This window comes from Alligator mississippiensis, chromosome 8 (genome assembly GCF_030867095.1).
Source record: "Alligator mississippiensis isolate rAllMis1 chromosome 8, rAllMis1, whole genome shotgun sequence".
Taxonomy (NCBI): Eukaryota; Metazoa; Chordata; order Crocodylia; family Alligatoridae; genus Alligator; species Alligator mississippiensis.
The window spans coordinates 26,216,909-26,237,107 of NC_081831.1; the positions used below are offsets into that span (position 1 = coordinate 26,216,909).

Here is a 20,199-nt window from a genome sequence, read left to right on the forward strand (position 1 = left end):
CTCCACCAATTGTTCGGCTAGGAGGATTTTTCCTATAGCTCCATATCGATGTTGTGCCTCTTGAAGTGTTTTATGGGCTGTATATACTAGCTTATCATGAGAATTATGTGCGACAGCCCACACATGGTTGGTGGTGAACCCAAGGGTTACGGTTAGTGACTCACCCAGATCGATGGCATGGAGTTGTGTATCTTTAACCGTAGCTAGCAGGCGAAGCAGGTTCTGCTGATCTCTTTTTGTCCAGGGCGTGGACTTTTGGGATTTGTTACGGATCTGTCACTGTAATTTGGTGAGGAGTGCCAAATCACCAGGTTCAACATAATGTCGATACCAATTCAAATGACCCAACAGCTGTTGAAAGTGCCTTTTAGTTGTAGGGAAGAGCGTTTTCAATGGATCGACGTCAGGACCCTCATGAGAAATTCCGTGGCGAATGGAACCAATGTATCGAGTACCAAGGAACGTAATGTCATCTACAGGATGCAAACACGACTTGTCCTCGTTGTTTGTCCATCCTTCACTTTGAAGGTGAGTGACTAGTTGACTGACTATACTAGTAACTACGGAACTATCACGACCCATGATGGCGATATCATCCACGTAACTCCAAATCTTTAGTTCCTTCTCTTGAGGAAGAGAATATGAAGCTCGAAAATTCTTCAGGGTGTTATTCATGGCACCTGTGGCTAGTGATGGAGCGTTACGATATCCTTGTGGACAGACCGTCCACCTATACATGATGCCATCAATACACGTGTTTAGTATTCCTTCCGGGTCAGTTATCGGGATGGAAAAGAACATATTTTTTAGATCCAATGTGACTCCGACCCACTTACTTCGTTGGAACTGTGCCATCTCAAACATACACTGTGGCAGAGTAGACGGATTAGGTTGTCGAAGTACCTGACACCTTTTGTTCACTTCTCAATAATCTACAACCAACCGGGCTTCATTAGGCTTTCCAGGTTTCGCTACCCCCCATCCTGATGACAGGTAGGTGCTGGCTGTTACCGTCTTAATACAGCCTCATCGCTCGAGTCGCCGCAGGAGGTCAGTAAGGGACTGTTTTAGCGAACCCTTAGTCGGGATTGGTTGATATCGCCAGGTGGAGTTGTTATGAAGCGTTGGCCGATGCCAATCCTGTTCTGGGATAATGACGGGTAATGCCTGTAGCACTTGTTCTTTAAGGTCAAGCGCTTTTATCCCCGGGATCCCTAAAATGTTGATGCCCCCTAGGACAGCCTCTAGGGGATATCGGTAGCCTTGGACCCAAAATTTGACCTTCGTTGTGACAGCGATAGTGTTAAGCCCTTGTACCTTGATCGTTTTGGTGGTCTTTTGATGAGGTATCATTGAGGTAACCACATTGGTCTGAGCTCCAGTATCGAGAAGGAAGAATACTTGTTGTTGGTCATCCAGATCAGTAGGGTTGCAAACAGTGAGTTCGGCGTATGGTCGAGAATCCGTAGGGTCAGGTCTGAACTGGAGAAGGCCGCCGGCAGAGCCGCCGGCCATCACTCATTTTTTGATGAGTCCTCGAATTTGAATCCCAATGCTTCAGCCAGACGAGACTGGCCCTTTTCTCCCAAAATTCGTAGCTGTGCCTTTGTAAGTCTGGTGCGGGAGAGAAGAAAATCAAACATGGTTCTTTCCCTCAGGGTTCTCTCCTTCAGGGTTCCTGGAGGTGACCACCCTTGCTCTCGTCGGGGAATAAATTCTTGCCGTCTGGGTCTCAGTGTTCCGGCTGGGTATACCGAAGATCAGTCCCTTATAGTATCAGAAGCTTCTTCACTTTGTTGCATAAGTGCTTGTAGACGTGGGAGGTGGCCCAAGAGATTTCCCACCGGTTGACCTGCCATTGAGTTCAAGAAGAGTAGGAGTGTAACGGCATTTGCTCCTCCGTATACCTCCACGCAGGCCTCTATAGCTTCCAAGGGCGTTGGGATCACCCCAGGGTCTGATAGGTGGCGATGAGCCCATCTCTCTTTTCGTTGCACAGCAGTTAGTCCCATGGGATTTGTTCTCGGACTCCATGAAAGATATGACACCCCAACTATAGCTAGGAGGAGTTGCTCCGCAGTAGCCTTCTGTGGACGACCTTCGTGCCAGGTGTGAAATTTGTGGGTTACCTGTCCCACTATGAGCGCCAGGATCAGGATGGGCCAGTGGGCACTGTCTGTGACCACATTCAAATCGGTAGCATGCCCACCACTCCATGCCGCCTGTCAGGTCAAGGCACTTGCTTCTTGTTTATCCAAGGTGTCAGATCTGAATTCCACTATTAACCGCCCTAACCACATTACTAAGGTCTCTCCTGATCTTATCTTAGATTCCTTGCAAAGTTCTTGAATTTCTGGTCTGGTGCGTGTGCGTGAGATAATGGTGGTACATGTAGCACCATCTTCATCTGCAGCATGCTTCGTCACAGCTACCAGGTGAGCTGCAGTAGAGAAAGAGTTAAATTCTTCGTCTGGGAGCGTTGGGTATATCTCTCCTCCCATTGCCCCCTCCCCTTGGCAAGGAGGCGGGGCCGCCGGGGACGACGTCACCTCAGGGGGCGGAGGCGCTAGGCGGATCCCCGCCGGGTCTTCTGAAGCTCCGCCCCTCTTTGCTGGGTTCCCCGGATGGCTCGCGCTTCTTTCAGCGCCATTTTCTGCTAGCGGTATCATGTGGCCGGTGCTATTAATAAGCACCGCTCCGGAGCCTTTTGCTGCCCGCTCCAGGGACTCTTTACCCGCCATATGCATCTGTGCCTCTAAATTTGCGTATTCCCTTAGTAGACTCACTACTGTACGGAACAGCACATTCATCATTTTTCCCTTCTTCCATTTGGTTAGACCCCATCTCGGCACATGACGGCCCTTAGTTTCCAAATCCTCCCAGGGCTGAACGAGGAGCTCATGACCCCCGATTCCGGCACCAACTCCGGACAGTTAAACCAGTCCTTGGGGGTGGATTCCCCTCCTTCCCTTAAGTATCGAATGCATTGAGCGAACTCTTGAGCGGGGGTCAGCTTCTCTGCCTTCCGTGCTTTTACCCCAGCTAAGGATACGGTCGAGGTTTCCTCCAGGGGTCGATAATAGACCCGGTCGCTCCCCATTATACATCCAAACTCCCCAAGGGATAGCTTAGTTCTCCATTCCTTCACTACGGCTTCTTCTCTCTTTATGGAGAAGTAACCATCAATATTTCTTTCATCCCCTTCTACCGCCTGGTGGTAAGCGATATGCGCCCATAGATCGTTGGCATTCTGTACGTGGCGGGTCCTGGTGCGCCAGGGGCAGCACCTGATTAGGTTCTTCTCCATCATCGTGCCCTTTAATCCCATCCTCGTCGCCATGTCTCAGACAGCCAAAGCTGACTCGAGGTGATTCAATAATTACTCGTTCATTGGGGCGGGCTGGTGAATAGAGAGGCCGAGAAAGCTTTATGGTTGTAAAACTTTACTTACGTCGCTTGCTGTTGCGACGAAAAATGGTCCGGTCGTCTGAACAAATACATTAGTTGTTCCAGCTGGCAGGGCTCAGGCCAGCACGTCCGTCTACAAATCGGGCCGGCAGGGAAAGGGATACGTCTGGGATTGCGCTCGGCGACGGGGAGAAGAATCAATAGGTGATCAGGCTATCGATTAGCTCAGCCACGAGTCAGATCTCTTCAGAAGCACTCTGCAGCGTGCTCAAAGTTCTCCGACTTGGGCGGAAGTCACACTAATTTTTAAACGGCCAGCAAGCCAATTACTAGCTGCCACGTGTGCATAATTTAGAACTGGCCAATAGCGGGACACAAATTTACATCCGAATGGCGGGAACTCTCTTGCACCGGGGGTTTTCTGCAGCAACAGAAAGCCTTTACTTTTGCAAGAGGCTCTCATGTGGCGGGAAAATTCCACCGTGCCGAGGCACCAAAATCACTGGGTTGTGACAAGAATGAGCCAAGGTGGGAGGCAGGGGGGCACCATGGTGTATCACATGGGGCCAGCAGTGCCTCTTGCCCCTCCGCTGCCACTCCTCAGATTGCACTCTGTTCCCCTCAACACCTGTTCACCCACCCAGGCTGAGAGAAGGGAAGGTGTTGAGGAAAGCCCCACCAGGAGTGCCTGCCAGCCAGCAGGCACTCCATGTTTTCCCTCAACACATCCTCACTCCCTCAGCCCCCAGTCAACTTCCCCCTCCCCAGCGGGGATGGTGTGGTGGTGGCCACTGTGTGCGAGCTTCCCTCCTCCTCGGCCAGGTGGTGTGTGTGGGGCCCACAGAGGGGCACTGCTGCCCTTGCCCCCCCCTACCCCCCAAGAACAGGCACAGAGATGCACTCCTCTTCCCCCATTCTCAATCTGCTCCCCCTCAACCCCGTTGTGGCAGGGGCAAGGGAAACACTGAGCCATGGGGATCCAGTGGCAATGGCAAAAGTCCCACACCACCGAACCTGCCAGCAGTACCACTGGACACCAAGCTGCGGGAGCATGGCAGCAGCAGTGGGATCATTGTGCCACCAGCAATGCCAGTGACCCTGCAGCACGTGGGGCCATGGGAAGGAGGTGGCAGGAGAGGAATGGCCACACTGGCAACAGCCTGGCCCCCTAGGACCCAGGAGCAGGACAGTGGTGGCAGGTTCACCACACCGCAAAACTTACCATCCACCTGGCAGCATCCCACGCTGCAGTCAGCAGGAGCCCAGAGATGGGACGAAGAAAAAAAGCTGGTGCCAGAGTGGATGCACTTTGTAAGTGCAGGGCAGCGAGGCACCAATAAAAGCCCCGTGCAACGGTCCAACAACAGGACTGGAAGGAAGTCCCCTGCAGCTGAGGGCAGGCTGTGGTACAAGCGCAGAGTCAGAGAAAGACTGGTGGTGGTGACCCCCATGTGGGGAACTGCCAGTATGCAGAACTGCATACTGACTTAGCAGAGTCAATTGACATGCTAGAAGAGGAGACCTGGGAGCCCTACTGTGGAGAGGGCTGGGAAGGACAACAATAGGAATACAAGGAAGAATGAGGACCATGACTGATGCACACTATGTCCATGCAACACCAAAGTAACAACAGGTTGGTGCTAGGTGGGGTGTAGGGGAGGTGGAACCCCAAGATCCTTGTGCTACCAAGCGACTGTAGCTAGTCATCACTGAATGGGGAGTGACAGCTGTCCCTAAGATAAAAGATTTCCATCAAAGACATGGCAGGTAAGAAGCTTCAGTGGATTAGGTAACTGGTGCCAGGGCAAAGTGTCAGCCTACAGGACACAGTTGGCTCGGGGCAACTAGAAAAGTCTAAGTGGGGAGTTCTGGACAGGCACAGCAAGTTACACCCTTCCTTTCCCCTGTCCCCCCACACACACCTACCTGCTGGGGGTGGGGGGTGTATATGTCTGTGTGTGTGTGTGTTTGTCTGTGTGTCTGTGCCTGTGCCTGCATGTGTGGCACTGGGGGGCTGTTGTGGGGGGAGTAAGGGGCTCGAGCAGGACTAGGGAGGCTGTGTGGGGGAGTGAGGGGCACTAGCAGGGCTGCGGGGGGGGGGGCGTGAGGGGCCTTTCATTTTGATCACGTATTTTTGTTTTTTTTATCAGAGAGTATGCAATTTTTTAATCAGATAATTTGTGACTTTTTATCAGGGAAAACCAGGATCCCTGCTGATCATGCCTCCCCTCCCCCTCCCCCTCCCCCCCCCCCCCCCATGCACACACACTTTGGGAGAAGCTATCCTGGGCATGGGGATTCCTGGTAGCCAAGACATCTTAATCAACCTTGATAAGAACCCCAGGCCAACCCAATGCTGGTTCCCAGCTTTGGAAAATTCCTGCTTTTTGATGTGAGGATACAAATGACAGGAGACACAGGATTCTTTCTGTTTTACATAAAAATTAATGTAGTAATGTTTCCATTCAGGGTTTAGCCTGAGTACATGATACTCAGATGCCAACAGACAGGGAGGCGGATGGGGGGGGGGGGGGGGGAAGGAGGTGGGGAGGCAGCCAGACCCTTTGTGTACCCTTGTGTAGCCCTCCTCAAGGCATGTGCAGGGCTCAGCACAGGAGTGCACTGAGTTTAAAGTAAAGTGCTGTTTTTCTTCTTTCCACGTCTGCAAGCAGTCACAATTGACAAACTGTCAACTGAAAACAACACAGCACCAGTGAATTTAGGCCCCAGCCCCTGCAGTCGCTTTGCTGTAAAACCTACTGGCTGAAGCCACTGAGTGTTTACAGCAGCCCAAGCAGGGGAACGCTCGGATTTTGAAAATGGGGGTGCAGATGGTGTGGTATAACACAACTCATATTTTTCTTCAGTTAAGGAGAAACTAGAAGCTTTACTAATATGCTGGGAGGGTGGAGGCTATGACTATATTATTCAGTTTAAGATCAAAGGAAAAATAAATATAACTATTGGAATGTGCACTAATTTGCTAGAATATATATTAATTTAAAAAAATAACAAACTAAGCAAAAATAGTCAGGCAGTCTTGTGTCACTATCCTGTAATCATTATAGTTAAATGTACATTTCATTCAGATTCGTATCTTGGCAGTGCCTCCAATACTTCAGCATCAGTCATTTCTACATCTGAGTTAATATTACCACACCTGAGATAAGGTTTTAAGCTAGAGCTAAAACAGCCTAGAGTGCTGTGAAACAGGAGAGAGACATTACCAGGAATGACTAACAGACAGCACAATTGCAGAAGAAAGTTAGCTCGACCAATAGAAGATCAAGTACTATCCAGCCAGCAAGGCACACGCCTGCCAAGGGGGAAGGGGAGCCTCCAGGCTCTGCAGCAGGAAATCTTTTTGTGGCACATTCATGGATTGGAAATGGAGCCCAGTGCCCCCTCCTGAGGGAATGCCCCTTCCATGATGCTAAAAGGCATGAGCTGTCTGCCCTTTGCCCCAAGGATCATTACTGGGAAGGATGCATGCAGAGCAACAGGGAAACTGAGAGCCCTGGGTGGGCCGGGAATTCTTATAGGAGTTATGGGCTTGTGTCCTGTTAGGAACAAAGAGGGCTTGGAGGCCTGGGCTCCAAGAGGCTGCAGCAGTGCCCCAGGTCCTGAGTCAGCAGCAGGAGAAGGGACACATGCTTCTGCTGCTGCTGAGCTTTGGGAGAAAGTGCTAGCTGAGGTGCCACCCTCCATCAAAGGGCACTTCTCTCAGCATCCACCATTCAGAGGAGATAGTCCTTTCAGAGGGGATAGTGTCCTTTCTCCATCAAGCCAGAGTTTCTTCCAAGGGGAGAGTTTCTTAACATTATGTGTGCTTCTTACCAGTCTCTTAGGTGCAATAAAACTGCATGTTCCCGTCTGACTGTCTGTGCTTCTTTTTTTGCAAAGGAGAAAAAATGCCTGTCTTTGGATGGGATCCGGGGGCAGGAGTGGGATCAGCAGGGCACAAAATGGGCAGGGGCAGGGCACTGGCATATCACTGCCCTCCTTCCTCCCCCCCCCCCCCCCCCCCCCGCCACCCATCATATTCCCTCTACCCCACTGAGGCCAGCTCTCCTTTTTTGGACCCGGAAATATGGTAGCTTATGCCAGGGGCTTCCATAGTTGAGTTCTAAATTTACCTCTGTTCTGTAGAAGTTTGTTAGTCACTTTTTGTAAGACTCATCTGAAAAGCTGAGCCATGATCATGAGTGAAAGCTCTATTTGTTTTAAAGAAATCAGTCAAGGTGCACTGATAAGTGAGCTCCTCAGCACAGTATGGCAGCAGAAGTGTGCTGGGGGCATAACCCAAGGGTCAGTGACTCAAAGCCATTCTTGGCTAGATTGCTTTTTGGTGACTTTAATACTTCAAATAATTTTCCTTGCTCCTGTTCAGTCTAAAGGCAAAATGAGAAGCTAATCTCCTTGTGGTAACAATTGTGTTTTTAAATCCTCCTTATTGTCAGGCTCTGACATTGTTGAGCTAACTGTTTACATGCTTGGCTTGGATGGGTTTGCTCTGAGCTTGCTTTCCCCCCCAGCATATTGTTCCTCAGTTATTCTTTCTTTCGAATTGTTTTGTAATGAGAGGGCTAGTGAGTCACTGGGCTTGTGTATTTGTTGTTGCTTTTTCTGCCAGCCTGTTCATTCTGTTTGTGTCTCTGCTCCTTTCTCTGTTGTCCAGAGAACCGCCCTTCCTTGTTTTCTCTGCTGGGATGGCTTCAGGCTGTAAGGGGCTTACTCCATGAGTGGCAATCAAACCTTGTGCCATCACTACATACATAATGCTGATGCATGCCTCCCCTCCAAATAGTACCGGACAACCAAATGATTGTCCTGAGAATTTGTGATGTAGCTACACTGAAACCTACCTTTCTCAAAACCAAGAACAACAAAAGGCTAAGAAGAAAAGTATCAACTCAGCATAGGCAAAGACTATTTCTTGTGTTATTTTAATAGCCCTTCACCATCAGTTGTCTTCAGACTGAACACCCTTGTTGGTGCCCCTCACTCCTGATCCTCAGCCCCCTGGCGCTGCCAGTGCCCTGCACACCCAACCCCTGACATACCCCTTCTTCCCCTCCCCCTGACTATGGGCACTGGTGCCTCCTGAGTCAGGGGGGCATTTGCCACCTGCAGCGGCCAGTCAGTGACTGAGGGGCGGGGGGTCCCCTTGGCTGATCGCACCAACCGGGAACTGCTAGTGGCATGCCCAGAAGTGTCAGTGATGCTTCTCCTGGCACCTCACTCCCCAGACAGAGCTCTCAGGGGAGGCACCAGTGCTCCCACCTGCCCCCCCCACCCATCACCTAACTGGGGAACGCTGGCTGTCAGGGGGTGCATATGCACCCCTGTGCACCCCCTACATGTCACCACTGCCTCTGACTGAACAGGTTTTGTTTTCCTTTTTGTGAAAAGGTTTTACATTTCAAAGAGGGCAATTAGCACCTTCTGAGGCCAAGCTCTGTTTCTTCAGAGAAACTGAGGGGTTTTTGCCCCACCAAGAAAGGCATTTTTGCTCCTTCACTGAAAAAGAAGGCAGGCAGACAGACAGACCTGGGAATATGCAATTTTATTGCACCTGAGCAATTGGTAAGAAGCATACATACAAGTGTTAAGAAACTCTCCCCTTGGAAGAAACTCTGGCTTGACAGAGAAAGGACCTGGAATCCCTGAGATGAGACAGTGATCCGTGGGTCAGTCAGGGGTCCCCATGGAAACCGTACCAAGCCCAGACAGCTGGGGGATGCTGGGAAATGTAGTCTTGTCATGCAGGGGAGGGCAGCGATATGCGGGTGCCCTGCCTTTGCCCATTCTGTTGCCCCTCAATGCCAAGCCACAGCCCGCCCCCAGTCCTGCTGCTGCTCCTCACTCCTGACCCACTGACCCCAGCCCTGCCAGTGCCCTGCACTCCCAAACCACATCCCCCTGCCCCCCAGTGCCCCTCATTCCTGATCTGCAGCTGCTGCCCCCCCCCCCCCCCCCAGTGCTCTCACTCCTGACCCGCAGCCTCCTGGCCCCCCAGCCCTATCAGAGGAGCCCCAGCTGTCCCCGTCTTGACTGGCCTGAAGTGTGATGGCTCCATCTCATGCAGGCGGCAGCATGTGCCTGGCCCCAGTGTAATATGCATGAAGTGTATATTATATTAAAAAACAAGCAGGACCTCTGCCAGGAGGGACAAGGCAATTTGCCACATTTATTGAGAATAGAACAACATTAAAACAATACACACATCAACACACACATATGCACATTCATTCTCCTTCTCTCTGCAGATGTTATAGTTATCAAAGTCAGTTGCTCAATATTTGTTCTAGGTGGCCAGCCTAGGCATATTGAGACCCCCATTGGAAGTGGGGTGTACAGACGCGCCTGTGCTTCTGTGAAGTTTGTGGAGTGAGTTCCCACCTTTATGCTGTTAAGTCTCTTCTTTTACAGGGATTGCAAGTCTTTGTTTGAGACTAGGGTACTTTTCCATCGTGCCATGAGGTCAAGCTCATGCATCATTGCCCCAAGTGCTAGTATCAATCAACATGCCTCTGTTATCACAGCATAGGCCGTGTAGGCCTGTGAGAGTTGGCAGCGATTCAATCCGGCTTCAGATCCAGCTGCTTCAGATGGCTGCGATCCAAGCTGGAGCTCCGGACCGGGTTTCTGCCTTGATCCGGCCGAAGTGGCTCCAAAGCTTCGGAGTGGCCTCGGAGATCCGGCCATAGGGTATAGTGGGGAATCTATGAAATATCTATAACTTTGTTGTTTTTTGTCCAATTTGGATGAAACTTGCAGGAATGGTAGCCTCTGCTGAGAGCATGAAACCTTACAAGTTTCAGGAAGATTGGTGCAGGGGTTTGGGGGGAACTGTACCCCAAATTCTTGAAAGCCAAACTCATGTCACTGCTGTGTGTTACAACACGGGAGGGTCCACAACTGCAGGGGTGGTAGCTCTTACTGAGGCCACAAAGCCTGCCAAGTTTCAAGGAGATCGGTGCAGTGGTTTGGGGGAACTGCACCTCAAGCTGCAGACAAGCAAAACTCGTGCCATGGGTGACACTGCGTGTGTTCAGGCGCAGAGGGGTGACAACTGCAGGGATGGTGGCCCCTGCTGTGACACCTGCCAGCTGTGGAGGAGATTGGTGCGGGGGAGTTGTGGGGCCCTGCACCCTTAGCTGCTGACAGACAAAACTCTTGCCAAGACTGCGTCTCTCTTGGGGCAGTTGATTGTCTGTGTTGATTCTTTCCTCTCCTTAGCCTGGTTTTGCAGGTGCTAATTGATGCTCGTTAAGTCCCTATGTAGTAGCTAGGTCCTGTGTATTGAGCTGGGCCCTGAGTGAATCTGATTGATCGGTAACTGGGAACACAGCAGCTTAGCAGCCAGGCCTGCAGCAGTGTCTCCCCTCCCCGCCCAAGACAGACAGTCAGTCCCACAGCACCCATGGCACCAGTTTGGCTTGTTCACAGCTTGAGGGCCAGTTCCCCCCAAACCCCTGCACCGATCTTCTTGAAACTTGGCAGGCTTTGTGGCCTCGGTAAGAGCTACCAGCCCTGCAGTTTTGACCCCCCTGTGTTGTAACACATAGATGTGACAGGAGCTTTGCTTTCAAGTATTTGGGGTACAGTTGCCCAAAACCCCTGCACCGATCTCCTTGAAACTTGGCAGCTTTGTGGCCTCAGTAAGAGCTACCACCCCCACAGTTTTCACCCTGCTATGTTGTAATGCCTAAATGTGACATGAGTTTTGCTTTCAAGAATTTGGGGTGCTTTTTCCCCCAAAGCCCTGCACCTATATTCTTGAAACTTGGCAGGCTTCATTCTCTCTGCAGCGTCTATCATCCCTGAAAATGTCATCATAATCAGGCAAAAAACAACAAAGTTATAGATATGTTATTGTTTCCCCATGATCCCCTAAGGCCGGATCTCTGAGGCGGCTCCGAACCGCTTCGGGACGCCGAACGAGGCAGCGCTGCGACACGCACGTGCTGCTTCCCACCCCTGAGCCTCCCAAGCTTCTCTGGATCTGAAGCACTGTCCAAAGCCTCGCACAGTCCTAAGGCCGTGTCCTTCGCAAAGAGAGTCCTTTAGCCTTGGGATGCTGTCCAGGCCTTGTTTTAAGCTGGTCTCTGATGCTTAGGTTTTCCTTGTCTAGAATCAACTGGTTCTTCAGCCTTCTTCAGCGTGATCCGCCATTTGGTAACTTACTTATTGCCACACATTCATAGCTTGCTCTGCTTTTACCATTCATTCTACATTCATTCATCCATGCATCCAAATGTTATAAAATCATATAAAATAAATATTTATATATAATAATCAGAGCATAGAGAAATAATAACTTGTGAACTTGACATAAAATAGCTATTCTTATTTATACTAAGCAATACAAAGTGGAGTCCAAGCCTTGCATTGCATAACAATAAAGTCTAATAAAACTAGATAATAATACACCTAATTAAAAGATTAATACCCTAGCGTCAGCTCAACACCAGCACAGGCTGGAGGGAAGAGGAGGAGAGGTTTGTGGCCCCCAATGGAATGGGGCTGCGGGGTCTTACCAATTTAAAGCGCCATCTGGTGGACAAAGGGGTGAACTACAAAGCAGCCACAGCGCCAGCTGGTGGACAAAGAGGCTCATTACATGTCTTTGTGTTAACACGCCATGAATCCATAGATACGATGACGTTATCAGCAGCAACACAAACTAAACTATATCAGAGCAGTTTTAGTTTAGGGTGCCGAAAAGACTTTTAAAGTGGCAGGGAACTCCGCTTGTGCAAATACAAATGCAGTTGAGGCGGCGTAAACAGGAAATCTCGTGTTGTGTACAAATGCCCTAGTGCTCTTGGGAGCGTGAGGATCCCTAGGTAGGTTCCTAGGTGATCTACCATCAATGCCCAGCTCTGCGACCAGGGCTCCCACAGCTATCAGTGAGCAGGGCTTCATCCTCTCCTGCTTCCGGTGTGCTGCAGCTGGAGGGGGCAAAGCACAACATTATCATGCTCCTCTCTTAAATGAACAGAAGAGGTAGTCAGGGCAATGCTTGGAATTTGCTTTGGCTCAATTAGCATATGCCTCTAGCCTGGCAGCAGGGTCAGGTAGGTCACACTGGAGTCACTCCTTATGGTGCTCTCAAGCACAGCAGAGACTGAGATCTGTGAGAGGACACAGAAAGATGCCCCTGAGTAGAAGTCTGGATGCGGAGTGTGCAAGGAGACTCGTGTGGAATTCTAGGGAGCAATGCGTCCCTGCAAGCCAACATTGGCACCCAGGGTGGATGGCTGGAGACCCTCTGGGTTAAAATCTGACGGGGAACACGGCACAGGGGAGTCTACTACAATGGTGGGAGTCTGCTTCAGACCTCCCACCCAAAGTCAAGAGCTTGACCAGGAGTTTGCCAGGGAATTGGCTGAGGCCGCATGCTCCAGGTCCATGGTTGTCATGGGAGACTTCAGCTACTTAGACATCTCGTGGGAAGAGCGCTCAGCTACATCCGAGCGGTCGCAAAGCTTTCTCTCTTGCGTGGATGACCTCTATCTGGCCCCTCTGTAGGCCAACAAGAGGTAAAGCCCTGCTCGACCTGGTACTGGCAACTGGGGATAGCCTAGTCAGCAACCTAATGATCAAAGGGAAGCTGGGTGACAGCAACCACGAGCTGATCACCTTCACCATCTGCCGTAAAGCTGGCAAGTCAGTCAGCAACATAGAAGTCCTTGACTTCAGGAAAGCTGACTTTGACAAACTCAGGCGGCTTGTCAGTGAGGCCCTAAAAGGCCACAACCCAATGGAGAGTGGAGTTCAGGACGAGTGGTTGCTCCTCAAGGGAGCAATCCTGGATGCTCAAGCAAAGTCCATCCTGTCTCGGAGGAAAGGCAGCAAAAGGGCACAGCAGCCCCCCCTGGCTCTCCAGGGAACTAGTGGACCTCCTGCAGCTAAAAAGAAAAGCCTACAAAGGATGGAGGATGGGATCCACCAAGGAGGAATACTCTGCTCTGGTCCAGTCCTGCAGGGAGCAAACTAGGAAAGCCAAGGCTGCAACACAACTCCAACTAGCTACAAGTATCAAGGACAATAAAAAGTCCTTTTTCAGATATGCGGGGAGCTGGAGGAAAAGCAAGGGCAACACTGGACCCCTGCTAAACCAGATGGGACAACTGACAACAGACAGCCAGGAAAAAGCCAACCTATTAAATGGGTACTTTGCGTTGGTCTTTCATCAGTCCCACAGGACGCCCCTGCCCACTACGGGACAGGGAGGCCCGGGTGAGGGAGATTCCCTGCCCTCCATCAATGCTGACCTCGTGAAGGAACACCTTGTGAGGCGGGATACCTTCAAGTTGTCGGGACTCAGGGCAGCCGGCCAACAGCTCTCTTTGACTCTCACCCGGGCAGATAAGGGTCTGGGGCCTTAGAAGGCTGTCAGGTGGGTATTTGTGACGCTTGGAGTGGAATTAATTAGGCGGACACTTATCGGTTGTAAAGCAAGATTATTTATTTATGTCGTCAAGGTGGTAAAAGATGGAGGTCAAAGATATTTGGTTAGTTATAGCTTAGAGTTTGTAGGTTATAGGTCGGTCTGTATAAAAGTTTGTCGGTCGGGTAGATAAATGGAGAAAAAGGTTGGGCTGGCAGGTTGTCGATTTATGTCTGATAAGGTCGAGACGGGGGAGACTGACAAGTGATTAATTTGTCAGTTATTTTTATGTATATGTTTAGAGGGTTTTTAGGTGTGTGTGCGGAGGTCTCTCGTTTTTTACGGAAGTGAAGACAGGTTTTATTTGTATAATAGTCAATTGTTTTTTGTTATGTTATAAATTTAATTAGAATCGCCAATTATCTAGCGGTCTTTGTTAGGGTGTTATTATGGGGACACTCTCGGACACTCCCCTGTCATTCCGACCAATTATAATGATTTATGTACAGCACAGAAGCCTAAGTTTTATTTTATGTTAGTGTCGCAGTTATAATTTTTTTTTTGACATGCGCAACAAAAAAGCGGTTATTATCATTATTGTTAACCCTTAGTTAACCTAGTGCAGAAAAAAACTGTTTTGAATGGTTTTATTTGTTTGTGACATGGGCACTACTTAATTTGATTGTGACACAAGTCAGCCAGCCCTGACACTGTACACCCCAGGGTACTCAAGGAGCTGGCAGGCATCATAGCCCAGCCCCTGGCACAGATCTTTGAGAACTCCTGGTGCTCTGGTGAAGTGCCCGAAGATTGGAAGAAGGCCAATGTGGTGCCTATCTTCAGGAAAGGGAGGAAAGTGGATCCGGCAAACTACAGGCCCATCAGCCTGACCTCTATCCTGGGGAAGGTCTTAGAAAAGATTATTAAAGAGGCCATTCTTAACAGACTAGCTGACAACAACATCCTGAGGGATAGCTGGGTGTGTTGCAGGTAGGTCTTGCTTGACCAATCTTATCTCCTTTTATGACCAGGTGACCTATCACCTGGACAAGGGAGAGGAGATTGACGTCATATATCCTGACTTCAAAAAAGCCTCCGATTTGGTATCCCATGATCATCTCTTGGTGAAACTGGCCAATTGTGGCCTTGGATCCACCATGATCCGCTGGCTGGGGAACTGGCTCCGTGGTCGGACCCAGAGGGTGGTAGTTGACGGAAGTCAATCGTCATGGTGCCCTGCGACCAGTGAGGTCCCTCAAGGCTCTGTCCTTGGACCTATATTGTGCAACATCTTCATTAACAATATGGACATTGGTGTCAGAAGCAGATTGGCCAAGTTCACCGATGACATCAAATTCTGGGGTAAAGCGTCCACACCTGAGGACAGGAGGATGATCCAGGCTGACCTGGACAGGCTCAGGAAATAGACAAATGAGAACCTGATGGTGTTCAACACCAAAAAATGCAAGGTTCTCCACCTTGGGAGGAAAAACCTGCAGCATGCTTATAGGCTTGGCAGTGCTACGCTGGCTAGCACTATGGATGAAAGGGACTTGGGGGTCATGATTGACCACAAGATGAATATGATTCTTCAATGTGATGCTGCAGCTAGTAGAGTGAGCAAAGTGATGGCTTGCATCCATAGATGCTTCTCAAGAAAATCCCAGGACGTCATTCTCCCGTTGTACTCGGCCTTGGTGAGGCCATAGCTGGAGGACTGCATCCAGTTTTGGGCTCCACAATTCAAAAAGGATGTGGAGAAGCTTGAGAGGGTGCAGAGAAGAGCCACGCGCATGACCAGAGGTCAGGAAAACAGACCTTATGATGACGGGCTGAGAGCTATGGGGCTCTTTAGCCTGGAGAAGCACAGGCTCAGGGGTGATCTGGTGACCACCTATAAGTTTATCAGTGGTGTTCACCAGTATCTGGGGGAATGATTGTTCACCAGAGCACCCCAAGGGATGACAAGGTCGAATGGCTATAAACTCCAGCAAGATCGTTTCAGGCTGGACATAAGGAAGAATTTTTTCACTGTCTGAGCCCCCAAGGTCTGGAATAGCCTGCCACCGGAGGTGGTTCATGCACCTACATTGAATGCCTTCAAGAGAAATTTGGATGCTTATCTTGCTGGGCTCCTATGACCCCAGCTGATTTCCTGCCCCTGGGGCAGGGGGCTGGACTCGATGATCTTCCGAGGTCCCTTCCAGCCCTAATGTCTCTGAGTCTATGAGTGTGCAAGGGGGTGCTCGGGAATGTTGTGGCAAGGCATACAGCTCCTATCTTGGAGACAGTCCCTTAGATCTCTGTTTCTTTCCTCTCAGCACCAGCTCCAGTCCAGCCTGAGAAGAGACAATGGCACGTCTGTGACTGAGTTCTTCCTGGTTGAATTCTCCCTGCCCCCACAGCTGGGCTTCATCCTATTCACAGTCTTTTTCTTATCTACATTGTCACACTGATGGCCAATGTACTCATCTTAATGGTCATCTGGCTGGACAGTGCCCTGCACACTCCCATGTACTTCTTCCTATTCACCCTCTCACTTTCTGAGACCTGCTACACCTTTGTCATCATCCCCAACATGCTGGCCACCCTGCTGTATGGGGGGAGACCTGTCTCCTTGCCTGGCTGTGCTCTGCAGATGTACTTCTTTGCTGCTTTTGCAGGTACCAACTGCTTCCTGCTGGCAGTGATGGGCTATGATTGCTATGTGGTCATCTGCCACCCCCTGCACTACCCAGTGCTGATGAACTCACGTGTCTGTGCTAGACTGGTGGCCACCTGCTTCTTGGGTAGCTTGCTGTATTCAACTGTAGAAATTTCTCTCATATTTCACCTGCCATACTACAACACCAACATAATTGACCATTTCTTCTGCGACATCTCCCTGGTGCTCAAGCTGGCCTGCACTGACAGTAGCCTCCCAGAAGGAGTGTTCATCACCGGCATGCTGTTCCTCGTTGTGGCACTACTACTGATCCTGACCTCCTACATCCTCATCCTCACTGTCATCCTTAAGATCTCCTCAGCAAAGAGCTGGCACAAGGCCTTCTCCACCTGTGCTGCCCACTCGACTGTGGTAATTGTGCACTATGGCTGTGCTGGCATCATCTACCTAAGGCCCAAATCCACCCACTCACAAGAGAAGGACAAACTCATTGCTGTGTCCTACATGGTTTTCACCCCTGCTCAACCCCATGGTGTACAGCCTGAGAAACAAGGGGGTGAGATCCGCCCTTCACAGAACAATGGCCAGAATAATCTGCTTCCAGGGGTTATAATAGCAGAGTCCCACTCTCAGTGGGTGCATCTACATATGCACCCCACTGCACAGTTGGTGCAGTCCCAGTCGTGCAAGGGTCATTTCCAACCACACTGTGTAGTAGCAGTGGGGTCACGGTTAGTGCCTCCTGACACTACATCACCATAGTGATGAGCTATGTCACCATAGATCATTGCTATGGCTCTGTAGCATCTTATGTAGAAGTGCCCAGTCACACCAGGCCTTGGCAAATCCTGACAGTGCTTAAGGCTCCAAAGTGAAATTCATGACAAGTCCGTAGTTTTGCTGGAAGGTGACATAATGCCATCCTCATTCTGCAGGCACTCATAGGCCTGGTAAAAGACACTAGTGGGCCAAGTACACTGCCCTCAGGGCAAGTGGGGGGGTGGGGAGGGTGGAAGAAATCCTACTTCACTGGGAAGTGAGATAGTTCCTGTTGTAGAAACTTGTGCCCAAGACAATGGATTCCCTAGCCTGTTCTAAATGATCTGAGGATTGCCAGATGCAAGGGCAGGGAGGGGGTGTGTTTGGGAAACTGTGAGGCAGGCTGTGAATGGAAGCAGAGGACAGAGCTCTTGGGCTGCAGGACTGGCTGGAAGAGTAGGCTGGGCATGTGTGAGCAGGGAGCTGCCTGCTGCTGTGTGACCCTGCTGTGTCCAGGGAAATGGGCCTGTGTGTACAATTGCTGAAAAATAAATTGCAATGGTGCAATTGCACCAACATAACACTTGACTCAGTCTCCATTCCTTCTACTCATCCGAACAGCCCAGTAAGCAGGGAACTACCTGAGCTACTGGTAACAAACAGAGCAGCAAGGCCTGAATCCTACCCTTCTAAATTAACCAAATCTAGGCTCAGCCACCAACTCTATCTTGGCACTGGAACCTAATTAGTGTGGACTCTCACAACAGAACAGAAATCTAGAGATGCTTACTTATACCCACCCACACATCCAAGTCCCAAGAGCTAATGGTATAGGGTAATGCAAGACTGAAGTTGTAGCTGTGATGGTCCAGAAATGATGCAAGGCATGGGTTTCTTAGGTGGCATCTCTTATTGGTTCAGCCATGTAGTTGGGATAAAGTAAGACAAGCTTTGAATGCAAGACATTCTTCAGCAGGTCTGTGATTCTAGGAAGCCAGGTACAGCAAGTGAAGCAGAACATAGGGGAGGGGCTGAAAGTTTCAGGGGTAGCAGACACACAGCAGAAAAAATGAATCCGATTACTTGGAGATTGACTCTCATATCCCACCTTGGATAGGCCTCAATCTCACCTTCCTTATGTGTAAGGTACTCAGGAACTGGATAAAAAAAAAAAAAATCCATATCAGTGTTTAGTCTTTGGTTCCTAGTATTCAGCAAAGAATTTTTATTCCCAAATTTGCCTTTTGAAGGTGCTAGGTAGATTTCCCTGGATGTGGCAAAGTGGGGCTCCCCACCTAGCCACAGTGCTAGTTGCCCCACTTGCCTTTGGGCACACCCCCCACCTGACGCACCTACCATGCCTTGTTCTTAATTAAGATGTTAATTAAGGCAGGAGGCTGCCCACTCTTGCCCTGATGCCAGGGGGCACCATCTGTAGCTCTGATCCTCCCCTACACCACAGCCCAAGCCCCGCAGATGGCATCCAGCTGTTAATTCCAGTGGCCGCACACTGGGCCCCAGAATCCTCCAATCAGGACCCCTCTTAGATCCCTCCATTCAGGCAGCCTGCTCCGCCTTCATTCGGGCTGCCTAGCTCCCTGAAACTATTTCCCCTCTTGGGCATGGTCCCCCCGGGACCTTTGGCCACACAGGCCCTGGCCTCGCCTCGAAGGCCAGTTGGGACCCCAGGCCCTCAGCTCTGGGCGCGCCTGGCCCTTTTTACCATTCTGGTCCTGGCCCCAGCAATGACCAGTCAAGGATACTCTACATCAGGCCTCTGAACCTTTAACCCCACTCTAGCTCCTGGGTCCGCCTTCTGGCCCTACTAGTGGTTAACCCACCCAGTTGTGGGAACTAAGGTAACTCACACCACAACTGGTGTTCCAGGGTCTCACAGGGCCTCTTACTCCCCCGCCGGAGCACCATGTCATTGTGCTCTCTCTATATAAATATACTGGGCTTTCAGCCCTCTGGTTCCCACCCCCCTTCACTGGGGTTCCTTATCTCTGCCCCACCCCCTTACTTGGGGCAATGGGGCTTCCCTCCCCGGTGGGCTCAGGAGGCCGTAGCCGTGCCTGGCCCCAACTATCTCTGGTGTTATGTGACCCACACAAAGGTGAGTGCTAGGGGTTAAGGCACCCCTACCCACCTTTCACTGGGGTGATAACTGGCCTGGCATTTCCTGGGGGCTCCCATGCCACTGACAGCCCCACCAGGCCACCCACTCCTGGCAGGGTGCAGTTTTAGGTCACGCCCAGGACCAGGAGCCTCCTAACCATCCCCTACAGCTCCTTCCCTTACCTCCAGGACGTTCTACAAAGCCTTGCAGCCAGGCACTGTCACTGCCTGGCTTGCCAGTAGCAAACTGCCCTGTTTATATGGGCAGCCAGAGATCTAAAATGGCTGCCACAATCAAGCACCTGCTGGCTGCTTGGCTCCAGTCTTAAAGTGGCAGGCACCAACGGTGCCCTGCCACATTTGAGCAGAAGGATAGTGAGATCAGAGGCAAAGTTGTTATTGTGTGAGAAATGTGCTTATAAAGGTGAGTGTATGTCTCCATCCTTTATGTATTTTTCTGTGAGTGTTCATTCCTTTGCATAGTTTCTGTTTAATTTCACCTATGTAGTTGCCATGAGGTCACTTGGTACGTTGGATCAGATATATCACATTTTGGGAAAGGCATGTGTAGGAACCATGGGTTTTAACCATCGTGCCACGGGCGATCACCCGGTGAGGGGGCTTCAGGTGCTTGACCACCTGGGCGACAGTGATCATCGCGTGCTGGAATTCACCATCCAGCGCAAGATGGTGAAGGCCTGCAGCAAGGCAGCAGCCCTGGACTTCAGGAGGGTGGATTTCAATGAGGTAAGGAGACTAGTCGGGGAGGCACTGAGGTCCCAGAGGGGAGAGGGATCAGGTATCCAAGAAGAGTGGTCGTTCCTTAAGGAGATGATCCTCCATGCCCAAA

General features: G+C 50.5%; 1 pseudogene; it reads left to right on the forward strand.

Annotated features, from left to right (window-relative positions):
- The first annotated feature begins 414 nt into the window (after positions 1 to 414).
- On the forward strand, positions 415 to 17,085 carry LOC102559693 (olfactory receptor 10R2-like; annotated as a pseudogene).
- Positions 17,086 to 20,199: the final 3,114 nt, after the last annotated feature.